The 14,674-nt window shown below is 42.1% G+C and overlaps 1 protein-coding gene across 6 annotated transcripts in view; it reads left to right on the plus strand.

The window, feature by feature from the left end:
• Nucleotides 1-14,674, plus strand: part of ELP2 (elongator acetyltransferase complex subunit 2) — a 124,778-nt gene that overhangs the window by 84,315 nt on the left and 25,789 nt on the right. The gene's annotated exons all lie outside the window — the stretch shown is intronic.

Here is a 14,674-nt window from a genome sequence, read left to right on the forward strand (position 1 = left end):
CATTAACACTAAAGGGCTTATTTCAGCAGCCTAGAACGATAGCCAGAAGCAGTGTTCTGAAGCTATAGAAAACCTGTACTATATTCTCTGCCATAAATGCACTTATGCAAACACAGATCTTTCTGATCCATTGAAGCTTTTTTCTCCAGGATTATATGGTAACAACGAACACAGCATTTAAAATAAACATAAATCATGAGAAGTGTTTTCACATAATATAGTCATGCCAACTAATATAAACCATTTGGGCAAAAGTAATACACACAATAAATAAAAAAATAAAGCATATATTGGAATTTGTTGTTCCGAAAATGCCAAAAATGTGTTCTTGGTATTAATGGTGTTTTGAAATTTCATAAAATGACTGAAAAAGTTTTCACTGGCTTAAAAAAACCAATCCTGGGAGAATGGGTGAATCCAGTGGGACCACAACATTCTATTGGGCTTCATTCTGATCAGAGTAGACCTTATAATAGAGAGAGTCTGAACAAGAACACCACCAAACTCAGTCCAGTTTGTAAGGAAACTGGAATCAAGCAATTGTTTTAAATAAATACTCCTGCTGCATAGATCTGTATGCATCTGTGTAACAGTCAGCTGGGATTCCCAGAACTGTGAGGCACTTTATCCCTCTCAGGGCCATAGCCACAAAGAACATGGCCCCCTCTGAACATATGTCCGGGGCCCCTTACAATGCAGAAACTGGAATGCGGTATTTATTTTATACAATATACAGGGTTCATATTATGTATACATAGGCCTACAGTGTACATGTATTCCGTATTTATGCAAAGCGCTTCTTTCGAGCCTTGTTCTCCGCAAATTGGTTAATCAATGCGTCATAGTCCAGAGATCTGGCAATCTTGTTTTCGACTGAGATAACTGCAAGCGCAGAAAGCCTGTCATCTGTCATGGTTGTGCGCAGGATATTCTTGATCAGTTTCATTCTGCTGAAGCTCCTTTCAGCACCAGCGATAGTAACTGGTGTGGTCAGAAGAATTCTGACGCAAATGCAAAGATTCGGATATATCTCCTGAAGGCTGTTCTTGTATATGTACGTTAAAAAATTGTTTGCCGTGACAAGTCCTCTCTCTTTCTCGATGACATAAATAAAACTATTCAATTCCATTATGAGTTCGTTGGGATCAATGTCTCCCATTTTTCTTTCAAAATTTTTGCTGTGATTCTCCAGTTCATTTTCTCTGTGACACTGCTTCAGGCTGTTAGCGTTGTACAGAAATCCAAACAACTTACACCACTCCACGAGTTGGTCAAATCGTGACGAAACAGAAGATATGGCCTGATCAGTGAGAACAAGAAAGAACTGCGATTTGAATTTTTCTTCGGCAGAAAGACAACTCGAATCATCAGCACATTCGTAATCAAACATTCTCTTCTTACGTCACACCCTGGTTTCTGAAAACACCTGCTCAATACCCATAAGCTCTGCTATTTCACATGCATTTGTGACCACAGAGTTATATCCTGTATTTCGATAGTCTTCCAAAAACTTCATTGTAGCACCGACTTCTGCCTGCAGTACATCAATTGACACATCTGGTGACTGAATTAATTTGCTGGTTTTATTGACGTGAAATAGTATATCGTACCACGTGTACACAGTCAGAACAAAAGGCCATGTAGTAACATGGTCTAAAAGCGCACCGGCTTCTGTTGCTGTATTGCCATCTTTCTTTTCGAGTGCATATTCTCGCAAAGATGACAAAGCATTGCACAATTCTTCAAGGTGATAACGCAATGGCTTCACAGCATCAATTCTCGAATCCCAACGAGTGTCCGATAATCCTTTAACAGATATTGGCATATGTTCTTGAAGTATATCCCAACGTGAAGGTGAAGAAGAAAAGATAACGTATATTCTGTTAATCAGACCGAAAAAGTCAACGGCATATTTCGATGACTTTGCCGCGTCTGAGATCACAAGATTCCAAGTGTGAGCTCCACATGGTACATACAAAGCACAGTCATTTATTTCTAGCATGCGGGCTTGAACTCCTTTATTCTTTCCTCTCATATTTGCGCCGTTATCATAAGCGTGGCCTCTCATGTCAGGAATGTCTATTCCTAAGTTGTTTGCCTTTTCAAGAAACGCTTCCAATAAGCCCTCGCCAGTTGTATCATGAACATTAAGAAAACCAACAAACGCTTCACGAATATTGACACCATCTTCACCGTTGCATTCAACAAAGCGTAACACCACAGACATCTGTTCTTCATGTGACACGTCGGGAGTACAGTCCAAAATAACTGAATAATATTTTGTTTTTTTAAGCTGCGCTGTGTTGGCCTCTTGAATGTTACTGGCAACAAGTTGAATCAGCTCGTTTTGGATCTGTGGACTGAGGTACTGAACATGTCTCTCTGCCTTCTTAATCCTCTGTAAAAGTTTGCTGAGGACAGTATCATACTTTGCAAGCAATTCAAACAGTCCCAAAAAGTTGCCATTCGAAGGATCGCCGAGCTTTTCATTACTTCCTCGAAATGCCAAGTTTCTTTCGGACAAGAAAATAACGACATCAACCATGCGTTTGACAACATTTCTCCAGAAATCTCTCTCTTTCAGAAAAGCCTGCAATTCGAGTTGGTCAATAGATGTACGGTTTACTATGCCTGACTGAAGGTCAAACCATTTCACCATACAGTCTTGATGACCTTTGCCTGTTTCATGCTGCTGAAGTCTTTTTGACAGTGCTTTCCAAGCAGATGTTCCACGACATAGCGGTATGTCGCCAGTGCCAAATAATTTACAACAAAAACAAAAAATGGCATCTTTCTGAAGTGAGTATATTAACCATGAACATCTTATTTTCTTGCCATTTGCCATGGTTCGATAGAAATGAGTACTTGTGAACCTCCATCTTTCCTCGTTAAATGGAAATACGTAACTTTCATTCTGCTGCGGTGGGCCATGTGCAACAATGTCTCACACTTGCCTGTCCGATATTATAGACGGTCAGTCTCCTGGATCATCAGTCAGTGGTTCAGATTCAGATACTTCTTTCCCGGCAGCAGCTGGAATATCTGTCACAGTTTGTTTGGTAGAACAACTGGCTTCACCTTCGACCTCCCTTGAAGCACTTCTGGATACGATTCGTCGCTGCTAGTGCTGTTCGTTTCATGTGCCTGTGCCTGTACCTGTATGTTGGATTGCAGCACAAAATACATTGACAACTTTGGAATTTTCTCAAGTTCCTTCTCGGCATCTTTTGCTGCCTTTCGTTTACTAGCTCCGCTCTTATACATTCTCTTAGACATCACAAAGCACGCTTCTGTGTTGGAAACGATAAAAAACTAAACTAAATTAATAACATTTATCTGCCGATCGCCATTATGAACGCAAATACACATTCTTTGAATGGGTCCAACTAAAATTCGAAACTGACCGATAGACAACTGATGTAGCCAATAGCATTATGATGCATCATAATGACTTCACGGTTTTGTCAGTATAACCGACATGGATTGTGCAATAGCGTCAATAAATGTCACTTACCTAGTTATACCTTACATTTTTTTTTACCACTTTTAGGGGCCCCCTTCCTTGCGAGGCTCCCTCCGATCGGAGGATATGGAGGGCGCTCGCTACGCCTCTGCTATTATATACACTTGTGGTGCCTGGGCTCCAGCAAGATTCAGGGCCCCGGGGGCCTGGCTCCAACAATGTTTGGGACTAGGTCTCTCCCCCAGCCCCGCCTGCCACCCCCGCACACCTCCTCCAAGTGTCCCCCAGCCCCCACTTGCTGCTTCCACTCACCTTCCCGGATCCCAGGAGCCTGCAGCTCATGCTGACTCAGCAAGTAGGAGCTTTGCTGCTAAGCTGACACACCAGCATGTCTGTCTTACCAGCAAACTCTTCAAGATGCTCTGCCAGTCCAAATCTTGCCTAGCAGGTAACAATCAGTGAACCCCAGTTCCTGAGTTCCCCAGAGATCTCTTTCTCTGCAGTGCTCAGCTCCTCTTACTGTAGCATCCACAAAACTTACCAAGCTTGCTGCTCTTTTAAAGAGCCAATCCTCCACTTCAATCAAAGCACTAAGTTGGTTTATGTTAAAAGTAAAACAAGTTTATTAACAAAAGAACATAAGTAAGTGAAACCAAGTATAAGGAATAAGGCTAGAAATGTTTACGAAGAAACAAAAATAAAAATGTGTCCAAGACTAAAATTCAACAAACTTGTCTTTGGTTCAAAGACATTTTTCATTCCACTCTTTCTTCCAGCATGGCTGACCAGTTTTTTAACCTGGACCCTTCAGAGAGTTCAAAGTGTTTGGTTTCTTTGTCATCTCAAGTGAAGCATAAAATAGGGGTTCTCTCCCCTGCTTTTTGTAGTCCAGCAAACTTTTGAAATGTATTCTTTGAAAAGTAAGCCCAGACAAAATCTCTCTTTCATGCTGGGATGTAGAAACCATGCTGCCTTCTCCTCCCACTTGTTCATTGATAGCTTTGTTTATCTTGTATGCAAATGTACCTTCATTGTCCCTGCTTGAGAACCGGGCTGATCAGACAAAGAAATACACATTCCTTTATCTAGGGCAGACTGAGGGCTTGTCTACATCAGAAAGTTGCAGCGCTGGTGAGGGAGTTACAGCGCTGCAACTTTGAAGGTGTACACATCTGCAGGGCATCACCAGCGCTGCAACTCCCTGTTTGCAGCGCTGGCCGTACTCCCGTTTTGTCTCGGGTGTAGAGGATCCAGCGCTGGTGATCCAGCGCTGGTAATCCAATGTAAACACTTACCAGCGCTTTTCTTGACCTCCGTGGAAGGAGGAAGCCTCTGGTAATCAAGCTGGTCTCCTTCCCCAGCTTGCTCTCGCGTTCCCGGAACCCCGAGCAAGCAGGTCTCCTTCCCTGCGGTTTGCAGGGGGGTTCGGGAACGCGAGAGCAAACCGGGAAAGGAGACCAGCTTCGCCGCGGTTTGCTCTCCCGTTCCCCGAGCAAGCAGGTCTCCTTCCCTGCGGTTTGCAGGGTGGCTCCGGGAACGCGAGAGCAAACCGCGGCGAAGCGGGTCTCCTTTCCCGGTTTGCTCTCTAGTTCCCGGAGCCCCGAGCAAGCAGGTCTCCTTCCCTGCGGTTTGCAGGGTGGCTCCGGGAACGCGAGAGCAAACCGCGGCGAAGCGGGTCTCCTTTCCCGGTTTGCTCTCTAGTTCCCGGAGCCCCGAGCAAGCAGGTCTCCTTCCCTGCGGTTTGCAGGGTGGCTCCGGGAACGCGAGAGCAAACCGCGGCGAAGCGGGTCTCCTTTCCCGGTTTGCTCTCTAGTTCCCGGAGCCCCGAGCAAGCAGGTCTCCTTCCCTGCGGTTTGCTGGGTGGCTCCGGGAACGCGAGAGCAAACCGGGAAAGGAGACCAGCTTCGCCGCGGTTTGCTCTCCCGTTCCCCGAGCAAGCAGGTCTCCTTCCCTGCGGTTTGCAGGGGGTTCGGGAACGCGAGAGCAAACCGCGGCGAAGCGGGTCTCCTTTCCCGGTTTGCTCTCTCGTTCCCGGAACCCCGAGCAAGCAGGTCTCCTTTCCTGCGGTTTTCAGGGGCTCCGGGAACGCGAGAGCAAACCGCGGCGAAGTGGGTCTCCTTTCCCGGTTTGCTCTCTAGTTCCCGGAGCCCCGAGCAAGCAGGTCTCCTTCCCTGCGGTTTGCAGAGGGGTTCGGGGAACGCAAGAGCAAACCGCGGCGAAGCTGGTCTCCTTTCCCGGTTTGCTCTCCCGTTCCCCGAACCCCCCCTCGAAGCCGCCCAACAGCGCTGCAGTGTGGCCACATCTAACACCACTTGCAGCGCTGGTTGCTGTAAGTGTGGCCACTCTGCAGCGCTGGCCCTATACAGCTGTACTAATACAGCTGTAACTACCAGCGCTGCAAAATTTTAGATGTAGACATGGCCTGAGTTTACCCATTGCTAGCTGAACACCTTTTAAGAACATAATTCTTTGTACACACCCTGTATGTGTACACCATTCAGTGATGTTCAGGAACATTGTGTTGCTAGTTTGTATATGATACCTTACATTGCATCTTATAAATACAGATTATGACAACAATGAGTTGGGATATACTGGGCTGGTCAGGTCAGCTGAAACTCACTGCTAGATACCAGGAAGCCCTTTATCTTCTGACACTGGGATGCTCTGAGGGCCACAATCTGATACAAGGAGATTCATTTTTCCTGGTGGTACTGACTTCAGTTCATAGAATATGTGTCAAGCTCTAGTGACTAATTTACTGTAGAACAGACCCACTCAAGATTCTTTTTCAAGGTGATGGATGGGATTCCGCACTCTGTTGGAGCGTATCATCGTGCCAATGGTCTTCCCACGCTTTCTTGCCCATCCCACAAATGGCCTATAATTCACATCAAAAGGTCCTTGGGATTCTGCTTGTATTGAGCTACCATCTTTGTGTGTCCAAGATGAAAGTATTCATATTTTTTCTTATTTTAAAAAGTTCAAATTCAAGACTGACCATTTATTCTCCCCTGCCTCAGGGGAACTAGTTAAAAGAGTGGGAGAGAAGTCTAGCTGCATTTCAGTATATCCACTATTTTGGATTCTTATGCAGTAACGCAACTTTGACAGTTTTGTGATCCACATTACTTAAAATCATAACTATATTACATTTTAGGGGTAGGGTTGTGGGTGGCTTATTTAATCGAATTTATTTCCCTCTATTTTTAGAGATACTGAATCTTTTTAAAGAGAATCTTAAGAACATAAGAATGGCCATACTGGGTCAGACCAAAGGTCCATCTAGCCCAGTATCCTGTCTACCGACAGTGGCCAATGCCAGGTGCCCCAGAGGGAGCGAACCTAACAGGTAATGATCAAGTGATCTCTCTCCTGCCATCCATCTCCACCCTCTGACAAACAGAGGCTAGGGACATCATTCCTTACCCATCCTAGCTAATAGCTATTAATGGACTTAACCTCCATGAATTTATCTAGTTCTCTTTTAAACCCTGTTATAGTACTAGCCTTCACAGCCTCCTCAGGCAAGGAGTTCCATAGGTTGACTGTGCGCTGTGTGAAGAAGAACTTTCTTTTGTTTGTTTTAAACCTGCTGCCCATTAATTTTATTTGGTGGCCCCTAGTTCTTATATTATGGGAACAAGTAAATAATTTTTCCTTATTCACTTTCTCCACACCACTTATGATTTTATATACCTCTATGATATCCCCCCTTAGTCTCCTCTTTTCCAAGCTGAAAAGCCCTAGCCTCTTTAATCTCTGCCCATATGGGACCCGTTCCAAACCCCTAATCATTTTAGTTGCCCTTCTCTGAACCTTTTCTAATGCCAGTATATCTTTTTTGAGATGAGGAGACCACATCTGTACGCAGTATTCAAGATGTGGGCATACCATCGATTTATATAAGGGCAATAATATATTCTCTTTCTTATTCTCTATCCCTTTTTTAATGATTACTAACATCCTGTTTGCTTTTTTGACCACCTCTGCACACTGCATGGACATCTTCAGAGAACTATCCACGATGACTCCAAGATCTCTTTCATGATTAGTTGTAGCTAAATTAGCCCCCATCATATTGTATGTATAGTTGGGGTTATTCTTTCCAATGTGCATTACTGTACATTTATCCATGTTAAATTTCATTTACCATTTTGTTGCCCAATCACTTAGTTTTGTGAGATCTTTTTGAAATTCTTCACAGTCTGCTTTGGTCTTAACTATCTTGAGCAGTTTAGTATCATCTGCAAACTTTGCCAACTCACTGTTTACCCCTTTCTCCAGATCATTTATGAATAAGTTGAATAGGGTTTGTCCTCGGATTAACCCTTGGGGAACACCGCTAGTTACCCCTCTCCATTCTAAAAATTTACCATTTATTCCTACTCTTTGTTCCCTGTCTTTTAACCAGTTCTCAGTCCATGAAAGGATCTTCTCTTTTATCCCATGACAACTTAATTTACATAAGAACGTTTGGTGAGGGACCTTATCAAAGGCTTTCTGGAAATCTAAGTACACTATGTCCACCCAATCCCCCTTGTCCACATGTTTGTTGACCCGTTCAAAGAACTCTAATAGATTAGTAAGACACGATTTCCCTTTACCGAAATCATATTGACTTTTGCCCAACAATTTATGTTCTTTTAGGTGTCTCACAATTTTATTCTTTACTATTGTTTCAACTAATTTGCCTGGTACTGACGTTAGACTTACTGGTCTGTAATTGCGAGGATCATCTCTAGAGCCCTTTTTAAATATTGGCGTTACATTAGCTATCGTCCAGTCACTGGGTACAGAAGCTGATTTAAAGGACAGGTTACAAATCCTAGTTAATAGTTCCACAATTTCACATTTGAGTTCTTTCAGAACTCTTGGGTGAATGTCATCTGCTCCCAGTGATTTGTTACTGTTAAGTTTGTCAATTAATTCTAAAACCTCCTCCAGTGACACTTGATTCTGGGACAATTCCTCAGATTCATCACCTACAAAGGACGGCTCAGGTATGGGAATCTCTCTAACATCCTCATCTGTGAAGACTGAAGCAAAGAATTCATTTAGTTTCTTCGCAATGGCTTTATCATCTTTAAGTGCTCCTTTTTTTGTCTTGATCGTCCAGGGGCCCCACTGTTGTTTAGCAGGCTTCCTGCTTCTGATGTACTTAAAAAAACATTTTGTTATTACCTTTTGAGTTTTTGGCTAGCTGTTCTTCAAATTCCTTTTTGGCTTTTCTTATATTTTTGCACTTAAATTGGCAGTGTTTATGCTCCTTTCTATTTACCTCCTTAGGATTTGACTTCCTCTTTTTAAAAGATGCCTTTTTATCTCTCACTGCTTCTTTTACATGGTTGTTAAGCCACAGTGGCTCTTTTTTAGTTCTTTGACTGTGTTTTTTTAAGTTGGGGTATACATTTAAGTTGGGCCTCTGTTATGGTGTCTTTGAAAAGTGTCTATGCAGCTTGCAGGGATTTCACTCTAGTCACTGTACCTTTTAATTTCTGTTTAACCAACCAGTTCCCCTTTCTGAAATTAAATGCCGTAGTGTTGGGTTGTTGAGGTGTTCTTCCCACCACAGGAATGTTAATTTTGTTATATTATGGTCACTATTTCCAAGAGGACCTGAGTTACCTCTTGGACCAGATCCTGCACTCCACTCAGGACTAAATTAAGAATTGCCTCTCCCCTTGTGGGTTCCTGTACCAGCTGCTCCAAGAAGCAGTCTTTTAAAGTATCGAGAAATTTTGTCTCTGCATTTCGTCCTGAGGTGACATATACCCAGTCAATATGGGGATAATTGAAATCCCCCACTATTATTGAGTTCTTTATTTTGATAGTGTCTCTCATCTCCTTTAGCATTTCATTGTCACTATCACTGTCCAGTTCAGGTGGTTGATAATAGATCCCTACTGTTATATTCTTATTAGAGCATGGGATTACCATCCATAGAGATTCTGTGGAAGATTCATTTAAGATTTTTACTTCATTTGATTCTACATTTTCTTTCACATATAGCGCCATTCCCCCGTCCCCCCCACAATGATTGTGTCCCACTGATTGTCCTTACACCACCAGATTTCTGTGTTGCTTATTATATCAATATCCTCCTTTAACATGAGACACTCTAGTTCACCCATCTTATTATTTAGACTTCCAGCATTTGTACAAGCACTTTAAAAACTTGTCACTGTTTATTTGTCTGCCCTTTTCTGTTGCGTCAGATTCTTTTTTATGTGAATGTTACTCATCTGATCTGGACCATACTTTGTCCTCTTCCATCCTCTCCTCCTGACTAAAACTTAGAGAATCTATATCAATAGACTCTCCTCTAAGAGAAGTCTCTGTCCAATCCACATGCTCTTCTGCAGCAATCAGCTTTCCCCCATCTCTTAAAACTTAAAAACTGCTCTGCAAACTTTTTAATGTTAAGTGCCAGCAGTCAGGATCGACTTTGATTTAGGTGGAGCCCATCCTTCCTGTATAGGCTCCCCCTATCCCAATGGTTTCCCCAGTTCCTAATAAATCTAAACCACTCCTGTCTACACCTTCGTCTCATCCACGCATTGAGACTCTGAGGCTCTACCTGCCTACCTGGCCCTGCATGTGGAACTGGAAGCATTTCTGGAATGCCACCATATTGCTTCTGGATTTCAGTCTCTTTCCTAGCAGCTTAAATTTGGCCTCCAGGACATCTCTCCTACTCTTCCCTATGTCATTGGTACCTACATGTACCATGACCACCGGCTCCTCCCCAGCACTACACATAAGTCTATCTAGATGCCTCGAGAGATCTGCAACCTTCGCACCAGGCAGGGGAGTCACCATACGGTTCTCCTGGTCATCACAAACCCAGCTATCTACGTTTCTAATGTTTGAATCTCCTATTACCAACACCTGCCTTTTCCTAATGACTAACATTCCCTCCCCCAGAGAGGTAACTTCAGTGTGAGAGGATACCCCAACATCATCTGTAAGGAGGGTCCCAACTATGGGAAGGTTTCCCTCTTCTCCTGTTGACTGATCTCCTTCCCTGAGCCTTTCATCCTCCTTAACAGCACAGGGATTGTCTGATCGGAGGTGGAACAAATCTACAGTGTCCTGGAAAGCCTCATCAACATACCTCTCTACCTCCCTTAGCTCCTCCAGTTCCGCCACCCTGGCCTCCAAAGCCTGAATGTGGTCTCTGAGGGCCAGGAGCTCCTTGCACTGAATGCACACACATGCCACCCGCCCACAGGGCAGGTAATCATACATGCTACACTGAGTGCAATAAACAGAATAGCCCCCACTCTGCTGCTGGGTTTGTGCCTGCATTCTCTCCTACTGCTACCTAGGTTAATGATAGGGCTTCTGTTTAAATCACAAAGTTTTTATTATAGTTTAGTGTAAAGAATGGCAGGTGTATCTTGCTCCCCTCCCAAACTCCCTCTCGAAACTCCCTGTTAGCGGCCCCTGTTCGCAAAGCTCCCTTGTTGCTGACTTGCTGCTTTATAAAGCCCTGACTTTCCTGATAGCTCCGCCCTCTGACTGAGGCTCAGCCAGTGAACAGAGGCATCTAGATTTCAAATCTTGTTTAGAAGCTCACAGCTTCCAACTGCTGGCCACAGCATACGGTCCTTCAAACAAAACAAAACAAACAGACAGACAGACAAGCTAACACAAGCTCAGCACACAGCAAGTAACCCACAAACACACACTACAGACAGCCACTTACCCAAGGGTCCCGTATTTGCTCCTCCTTCACCTGGAGAACTCCCTCTCAAAACTCCCTGTTAGCAGTCCCTGTTTGCAAATTCTCATTATTTGATAAATAAGCAGTGGGATGTAAAATATTCTTGGCTTTCAATTTTATTGCACAGCATTCATCTTAAAAGCAACATGAAAACACATAATGTAGATTGCATGTGGCCATAGCAGCTGGAAAACCATGTTAGGAACTCGTCTGCTAAAAATAGGTTGCTTGGCACTTGCATTTCTGTGCCAAATATTCAAGCTTTAACTCCATCACCAGAATTTGAAAAAAATGTTGAATTTTCATAAATATTTAATTGACTAGATAATGTTACTATAAAAAAAATCTACTGAAGTGTTTGCAAAACCTAACTGCCATATAAAGAATGTGACAAATTCTGAGAGATGATACAATTCAAAATTTATACTAATCTTTTTGGAAAATCGCAATATAGAATTTGTGTGCAGCAGTTTTGTGTAAATACTGTGTGCTTGAACCATGGCACCCTGGAACACTTTTATAATTGACACCAAATGTTTTCAGAAATATATATATGTATATCCTGTATCATATATTTGAAAGTTCTTGATTGCTTACTTCAGTAGTATGTGAATTAATTTCATCAGAGTGATTACTGCAAACTTTGAAAGTCACGCTATTTTACCTGTGCACAAAAGTTTTGTTTATTACGCAGTGCCAGAGCAAAATGAGTTGTGTGCATATTCTGTTGAAAATATAGCTCCTTATTAAACTCCATGAGCTGTGAATGCAATGCACTCGTTTTTTCCTCCTCATAGAGTGAGGTTTGGGAGCAGTTTTTTCTTTACACCAAGCAGGAATCAAATTGTGGAAAAAAAGGTCTGGGTAATCTTTACACTTCCAACTCCTTCCACAAACTAAGCGCAACTGTAAGAGGGTTGCCCACTGACCACTAGTATGTCTTCTTGCATCTAGGCTGGGGAATATAAATCTCACTGCATTGGGTGCCTGCTCATTGCTTGCTCTGTGATAATCTTTCTTCTGGTATCTTGGCCCTCAGGCCAGGTCACCATTTAGCCCCACATCTCTTTTGGGGTTACAGAGTTCAACAAAGAAATTCAACAGATAATTCCTAGATCTTGTGTAGCGTCAACAACAGATGCTTGCTCCAGTCCTGTGCCTTCCAGATATGTCCACCATTTAGTGCTGGGATACTGACTGTAGATTTTCTGTCCTTGCAGTTGCTATATTGCATATTTTATTTTGCCTGAGTACATAGTTTTGCTTATATCAATATCTTTCTATAGTGCCTGCATATTATAAAAACTTTTATTCAGTATAGTAGCTTCATGTTTTCCCCAGCTACATTATAGGTCTTCAATGACCTCTTTTAATCTGGTGGCAAACTGCACTTTGATTTTCATCATTATTCACCCTTCAAAGTTTCTTCTAAAACTGCTTTCTCATTATCAGAGCTTCTAACTATTTTGTCAGTTCCAATAAAATCTGAGATGTAACTTCTCTTATTCTGAATTCCATTCATTCATTCTGAGTTTCTAGTATATTTCTGATGCTTTGATATCTTTATTTAACCTTTCACAATACTTCCTCCAACTTTCTTTGATTTTGTTACAATGCTTTGTGGTATTGCCTTACTTCTTTTATACTTCGTTAGATCTTCACTATTCATTGTAAATTTTTGCTTTCTTATAACCTTTATTCTTTAACTGACGTTTCACACTCCTCATTCCACCATGGAAGTGAGTTTTTAGTTTTCGGGTATTTTAATATCTTAGGTATGGCTATGGTAGATAATATGGTAACTGCTGCTATTATCCTCTTAATTACGTTGTCATTGAAATTCTCTGTGTCAACACTTACACAGTGATCATTCACAAATTCAGTATATTTTGTTTGTGAATAGCTCCCAGTTAGCTTTCTGAAAATTCTAGGTGGGTAATTTTCCATTACCTTCATCCTTACCTTGGCCTTGAAAAGTAAAGGGAAATGATCACTCCCTAGTCCTCCTTCCATATATATTTCACAGTTGTATATGCTTGCAATAACTGCTGTTATTCTCAGGTCTAAACAAGAAAACCTACCATCTGGTGCATTAAATCTAGCTGGGGTGCCATCAGTTAAAACCGGTAGATTGTTTTTGTCTATTCAGTCTTTCTAAGCGTGTGCCATTACGATCAGTTGTCCTACTTCCCAGAATTTATTATGACTATTTAGGTCACCTCATGTAATACATGGTCTTTTCGCATTCTTCACTTTCTTGTGATTCTGACCTTTCTAATTTCCCACACAGGTTATTGATATTATAAATCCTTAAAGAAATATTTCTCTTCTGCACTGGGATCTCAACAGCATTATATTCAAGAATTACTTCTATGTAGTTTAATCTTTCCCTAATGAAAGTACAAGCACCTCTTCCTGTACCTAGTTTTCAGTTTTGCTTAAAGGCAACATACCCTGGAATTTTAAGAAGTTTTTCAACCAGCCATGTTTCCTGGATGTAATAGCTGGTTTAGTTCTTATTTCCAGTATATTTTCTTTTAGTTCTTGACTTTGTGCTATCAAATTGTGTGGATTCCAACAGAAGACTGTGATTCCTGTACTGGTCATATTTCACTATTACCCTCATTCGGGATTGCATGATTAGGATCCATTGACAGATTGCTAACATACAAGAATTTTTCCACTTCCATTGCTTTTCATTTTAAATTTTTCTGATTTTTTTCCCTTGTTTCTGATGTACAGTTTATCACTTCTATCATAAATGCAATAAACCTCCCTTTTTCACTACTAATATATTATTGCTCATTTCTTCTGCAGTGTTTATCATATTCTTTATAGAATGAGGCTTTATTTGCAGTTCCCCTTTTTCTGGGCTGCTTTTCTTTTCCTTTTTTGCCTGATGTTTTGAGAGTCTCTTTTCAGCTTCTGCATAAGATATGTTATCAACAGTCTTCATCTTTTGTATCTCTTTAGCTTGTCTCGCCCCAATGTGTCCCTCTGTATGCCCAACAGTGACTCCCACCACAGTCTCTGCACCAACCTCCACCTCTTCTATATAGTTTTCATAGTAACGCTTACCCCTCACATTTACTGCATCTCGTTTGCCCTCTACAAACATTTGCAACATTCCCTTACCATTGGAACTTATAATACCTTAGGGGTGGTGGGATATATGGACTTGATTCTAAATATCTGATACCTTAATGAAGAGTCCTTCCCTTAAATGTAATCAGTGCAGCTGTTGATGGTTTGTTTTGTCCTCCTCTCTTACTAATTAGTAAAGCTAAGTTTTTGTCACAGATATTTTTAGAAAAGTCATGGACAGGTCACAGGCAATAATGAAAAATACACAGAAGCCAGTGACCTATCCTTCACTTTTAGTAAAAGTACCCATGACAAAATGGGTATCCTGTGGGGAGGTGGGGCCTGGGAGCTCCAGGGTCACCTCCCGCTGTGGCTGGGAGCTGCTGGGGTCCCCCTGG

This window comes from Gopherus evgoodei, chromosome 2 (assembly GCF_007399415.2).
Source record: "Gopherus evgoodei ecotype Sinaloan lineage chromosome 2, rGopEvg1_v1.p, whole genome shotgun sequence".
In the NCBI taxonomy this organism is placed as follows: Eukaryota; Metazoa; Chordata; order Testudines; family Testudinidae; genus Gopherus; species Gopherus evgoodei.